Raw genomic sequence first — 6,685 nt, forward strand, 5'->3', positions numbered from 1 at the left:
TTTCCCCAAAAGGGATTTGAGAACGGGGCCATGGGAGGGATGGTTACTATACTCTGGACGGGCTGGGCTTGCGCTAGAAAGTATTTTCCTAAAGCAGATACTCAGTAAAGGATTATAGGAAGAATGGTGAGCAAAAGGGTCCCTGTGGTCTTGGGCCCTAGGACCCAGATGGAAATTGGCTGTGTGATAAATTAGCTTTGCTTTCCTATAGGATAAGGACACACCACTAAGCCAGAAAGCTGACAACCTTCCTAATGACAAACTTAAAAAATAATAAGGTGGCTAAGGGTCTAACCCACTCCTGCCAATACTGGGTTAACAGATTTTCAGGCAAAATCTTCTAATCCTTCTGGATATAGTTTCTTTCTCAAGAGGGCTTAGGCACTGGAGGAATAAATAACACTGAGAAACTTTGGGTTCTCTTCAGCTGGTGCTGTGGTTCTGCTGCCTTTTAAAAGCCACTGTGATTAACAGCTTTGAAATGTTTTTAATGAGCATTTCAGTCTGGGTTTACATATCCTTGAAAGAGTTAAGATTTCACCCAGGAGGTTTCGAAACTGAATTAGCATGTGTGCTTATTACTGCTTGAATCTGCAGCAGCAGACTTACTGAGAGGCAGGTGGCTCTTAGGCTTAGGGCTTTGAGGGGTCTGAGTGGATCAGAGCCCTAGGATGGCACCTCTGAGGACAGTGGTGAGCTCTGTTGATCCAAATGAGGAGATGAACATTGACACCTGCTCAGATTCACAACATGGGCAGTGAGCATCCTGCAGTGGGCTGAGGTAGAGACACAAGTGGTGGGCTCTCAGCTGGGGGGATATGATGTACGCCAGAAAAGTGCTCTTATCTCTGGATGGACCTTGCTGTCACAGGGCTTCCGGGAAACATAAGACTCCACTATTTAGAGTTAATTTTTTGAGAAAAGGGAACCCTCCTACACTGTTGGTGGGAATGTAATTTGGTGTAGCCACTATGGAAAATAGTATGGAGATTCCTTAAAAAACTTAAAATAGAGTTACTGTTATGATCCAGCAATCCCACTCCTAGGCATGTATCTGGACAAAACTCTAATTTGAAAAGATTCATGCACCCCAATGTTCACAGTAGCACTATTTATAATAGTCAAGACATGGAAGCAACCTAAATGTCCATCGACAGATGACTGGATAAAGAAGGTGTGGTGTATAAATACAATGGAATACTACTCAGACATAAAAAAGAATGAAATAATGCCATTTGCAGCAACATGGATGGACCTAGAGATGATCATACTAAGTGAAATAAGCCAGACAGAGAAAGAAAAATACTGTATGATATCACTTATATGTGGAATCTAAAAAAATGACACAAATGAACTTATTTACAAAACAGAAACAGACCCATGACAGAAAACAAACTTATGGTTACCAGAGGGGAGGGATAAATTAGGAGTTTGGGATTTGCAGACACTAACTACTATATATAAAATAGATGAACAATAAGGTCCTACTGTAGAGCACAGGGAGCTATATTCAGTATCTTGTAGTAGCCTGTTATGAAAAAGAATATATATATGTGTGTGTGTATAACTGAATTACCATGCTGTACAACAGAGACTAACACAACATTGTAAATCGACGAGTGTCTGTAATGGCTAATCTGCCGTTAACCTTATCCAGTGTATTTTTCATCTCAGACATAATTTTCATCTAGAAATTTTGTGACTTTAAAAAATATCTTCCAGATTATCTTAACATGTTAGGTGATTAAGTTTGTACCCTATGATCAACATCTTCTCTCTACCCCCTATCTCCACCCCCCCATCCCTCAGCCCCTGGAAACTACCAGTCTATTCTGTTTCCATCAGATTGATGTTTTTAGATTTCACATTTAAGTGAGATCATACACTATTTATCTTTCTCTGTCTGACTTATTTCACCCAGCACAGCTAAACTCACCACCCTTTACTTATACAAACAGCCACTGAGTCTCTTAATCTTCACAGGTGATGTCCCTTATCTTTTTTCTACCCTCTTCCACTCCTGTCACCACCAGGTTTAGTATTAGACTCTGGAATCAGTCTGTGCCCTCTGCCCCAGGCTAAGAGCTAAGGCTCAGGGGCTTGGCATTGGTTCCATTCTGCTCCTGGTCCCCTAACTTTTGGAGAACCCATTTCCCCCATGACCCAGTGTAGGCCAGGGTTAGATAAAGGACAGAATTTCTGCCCTCCAGTTGCAGTGCCCTGTGATATGACTGTCATTGTGTGGGACTCTGGTCCTATCTGCTCGGCTCCAGTTTTTGTAGCTTTTGAACTCAGTTTGAAATTTTAGCTCTGACCTTGAATTGACCTCCTGCAAAATCCCTCCCCAATCCCAACCAGTGATTTCATATCTGTCTTTCAGCCATAAAAACTCTTTAATAAAATCAGAGCCTTACATGAAAGTGTAATATCTAAAATAGATTAAAAACAGGGCTGGGACAAAAGTCAGAACTCCCAAGTGCACAGCGTCTTGCCTGGGACAGACTCAGCACTCAGTAAATGCTAACTTTTAAATAATAAAAGTAGTAGTGACAGCAACAACCAATAAAAAGCTCATCTCATATGCTACCTTCTTCAAGAAGACTTCTCGGATTCCTTCCTCCCTCTCTAAACTCTCACACCACTTTCGGTAGAAGTTTCCATGTTATGTCTGATATTAAAGTTATCTCCATTTTTCCTTCTACACTTTATGTTCTTACAGAAATACGCCCTGACGATTTAATATCTACACCTTCCTTAGAACGTTATACTATGCATGGGGCAGACAGACCCTAAAGAAAGCCCCAGGGATCCCTGCCCTCTGGTGTTCATGCCCTTGTGCAAGTCCTCCCCGCGCACCCTACGTGTGGGCAGGACCTGTGGCTTCTTCTAACAAACAGAATATGACAAAGGTGATGAGATGCTACTTCTATGATTATGTTACATTTTAAAACACTTCATTTTACCAAGATTCTGGCCCTAGAGTCTCTCTTTCCATTGTTGGCTTTGAAGAAGATAGTTGTCATGAATCCTACAGCCTCAAGGAAATAACTAACTTTCCCAAAAATCTGAGTGAGGTTGGAGGCAAGATGCTTCCCCACTTGTGCTTCCCAAGGAGACCCCAGCCCTGGCCAACAGCTTACCTGCAGCCTGGTGAGACCCAGCGCAGAGGGCCCAGCCAAGCTGCATTCAGACTGCTGACCCGGAGAAAATTTGAGATAATAAATGGATATTGTTTAAAACTGCTAAGTTTGTAGTTATTTGCTAAGCAGCAAAGAAAACTAATACAGGTCTAATGTAAAGTTTCAAGTCTCCTTGGTCTAAGAGGATAGGCATGAATTCTGTGATATTTAAAAATTATTTGGTAAGTAACTTCTGAAGCATTTAAGATAATTCCAAAGTTCTATTGAAAACTCAAACATTTGTATACGGCAAAAACCAATGGAAGTTGTTTTTTACAGAAGAAAAAAAGGCAGATAAGAACCTGGAAGAACATTTTAAAAGCCTATCTCAGTGAAAGCATGATTTTCCTGATATAAAGAGCTAGTTAATCAGTAAAAGAAAGACCCAAGCCCATTAGAAAACCAGCAAAGGGTATGAAGACAGTTGCCTGGAAATGAAGTACAAATCGCTCTACAGTATATGAGAAGAGTTCAGCCTCACTTATGGTAAGGAAAAAGTTTTTAAAATTACAATGGGGTATTATTTTCCACTTATCACATTGGCAAATATTTTAAAAAAAATTGATAATACACTCTGTGGTCAAGGGGTGGATAACAGGCCCTATCGTATGTTGTTCATGTTTTTACAACCTTCGTGGAAAGCAATCTGCAGTATTTATGAAAATTAAAAACCAAACACACCCTTTGACCTAGCAATTGACTTCTAAATATTCATCCTACAGTTACACTCAACTTCTGTGAAGTGATTCCAGTATCATTTGTATTAGCATTAGTATTTTTAGGTTGTTTTGTTTTTACCAATAAAGGAATAATTAAATACATTTTGGAATAGTCATACAATGGAATGATCTGTAGCAGTTAAAAAGCACGCACTGATATGGAATGCTCTCTAAGGTATATTGTTAAATGAAAAAAACAAGGTACAGAACACCTTGTATAATAGTTGACCATTTGTGTTAAAAAATCTACTTGCCAAATGTGCCTGGAATGTATCCAGAAGCACAGCTAAAACATAGTAGCATCCAAGACTGGGTGATTGGAGGACAGAGGTGTAGAGAGACTCACTTTTCCCTATACATCATTTCATACTTTTCGAATTTTGTACCAAGGACACATGTTATCCATTTATAATAGTTAAGCTAAAATTCAGATCAAAGTAAAAAAAGCTTATGAACACATATTTGAAACAAATAATTTTTAAAAACATGGATAAAGAATTTAATAAAATGTATTATTCCTAAATAATAAACAGCAAATAAGATGCCCCCAATCTGAGGTTTCTGAATAACCTATGTGGGTTTAGGAGTGAAAGAGATGAATCTTATGAGACTGTGAGAGATGAAATTTTCACAGTAGTACATTTCTTCCCAACCAAAACCCCCCAGGGAAATCAGCTGAATACTTTATACTGTAATTTTAGGTTTTCATTTCCTTGTGTAAAAACTCCCTAGGAGGTTTGCTGTAAAAACGAATTCTCTGGGATTTTAAACCAGCATGGTTTAGAGAAGTCCTAACTTCAAAGTTAGGTTCCCTATGTACCTACCCCTGGGTGGCATCCTTCAAAATGAAATAATTGGAATTCGGTGGAAGTACGTGGTGTTTGGTGTTGAAGTAGGCAGGAAATATAGTTTGACACCCGGCAACACAAAGCTGTTACAGAGAGCACCGTTGACTGAGTGTGTCCTTGATCACTCCGAAATGATTTTCACACCAAATCTGATACGTATACGCCTTGAGACCAAATGTCAGCAATGATTTCACAAACAGACCAGCGGAGGGGGACAGCACCTCTCCCATGGAGCTGAGTGGGTCGGGGGCAGTGCCTGCCCACTGCCACCAACTCCCTCACATCTCAGCCCCCAAGGAACCCCCATCATCTTGATATGGAGAAGAACGGTGGGGTGAGCTTCTTATAACATGCCTATTCTTGCAGAGTTCTCTCTCCCTTCGGTTCTAGCTCTTGGGGCCATGTTAACCTTGTCTACATGGTGGAATTTAAGGCCTCTGCTCCAAAATACCAACTTCATGGCTTGTCAGTTCATGATCTACCTTTTCCGAGTCCTGATAGTTTTCTGATCTCACATTTTTCCTTCCCAGGAGGGGCCACTCCTTGAATTCTAATCACGTTAGTTAAAAAAATAAAACCTTGGGGAGACTTGTTGATATTGAGCCAAGAACACAAATGCAGGAGAATCTGGGGAGGATCCAAGACCCACTGTGGTCACTTTGGAAACTTTTGGGTATCATGACATAGGTTGTCACTCATAATTACGTATGGGCTTCAGATTTGGTTGAATCCAATGAGATTTCCAATTCAAGGCTGTGGTTAGAGTTGGACTTGTTGACCCTGGCAGCAAAGTGGTGTTCCCTTTAACTTGAGTTTGAACCATTTTAAAAATATTGATTAATTATAGTTGCTGTAAAAGCATTTCATTATACATTATCATGTCTATAAAATTACATTGATAATAAAGCCAAGGGGGTGAAATGTTAATAAGTAGCCAATTTGGGTAAAGGTGTGTGGGAATTTTGCTTTTGCAACTTTTCTATAAGTTTCAAATTATATACAAATTTTAAAGTTATATAAACTGCATTAACAACTTGAAAAAACAACAAAAAAGGACCCACTCTGCTGCCTCAGCTGTGTGTCAAGATGGGCCCTGGCCAAGGATTGGAAAATCAGCTTCCATACAAGTCAGCTTGGCTCAGGTGCTAGAGAGAACCCTGACACAAGTGCCAGCCTGTTTCTGAAATGCTTGACACCCTCTGGGGCTCGCTCGTACATTCCTATGGATTAACTCCATTCTTAACATAACCGACCCTCTTTAAACATGGCCATAATTGGTTTTCAACTTCTGGAGGGAAGCTGTAAGAAAAGGTTCTATTTCCAGGGAGAGCTAGCACTTGGCTTTTCAGAGGCTCGCTTCCTCTTCTACCCTAAGTTTTTGCCCAGTTCACTAGCAAATCTTGGAGGAAATAAAATAAGGGGAGAACAGGAGGAAACTCACCTTTGTCAAAATAGTGCTGGAAAGGATTTTGTCAGCCAACTATTTATAACCGCTGGTTTACAAAAGGCTTGAGATTTACTCCGGATTTAATTTATCTGAGCTATATATTTCCCGGTCCCCAGTAGATGACCAAGAATTGATTCTGGGTGGTGACAAATCTGATCACCATCACATTTGAGGGCCCTTTGTGGATTAGGCCGGGCATTTTAATAGAGAGGAATGAAGCAGGTCCCTGCCCTGCTGTGGCTGTGGCTGGTTATGGGCACACACACTGCCTGACACAGTCTGTGTTCTCGACCTCAGAGGTTCTGGAGCACCTTCAGTCTCTACATGGGGGTCACTAGTTCTCCTGGAATCTACCTCATCTAATTCAAGCAGAGACACAGAGTGCTGTGTGATGCATGCCTATGGGTTTCTCTATTTTGAGGTGTGGAGGTCTGGGGTAAATCTCACCTCTCTCCCTTGTACCTTCCCTAACATTGCCCCCCAGTCTCCAAT

The sequence above is a fragment of the Vicugna pacos genome, chromosome 8 (genome assembly GCF_048564905.1).
Source record: "Vicugna pacos chromosome 8, VicPac4, whole genome shotgun sequence".
In the NCBI taxonomy this organism is placed as follows: Eukaryota; Metazoa; Chordata; class Mammalia; order Artiodactyla; family Camelidae; genus Vicugna; species Vicugna pacos.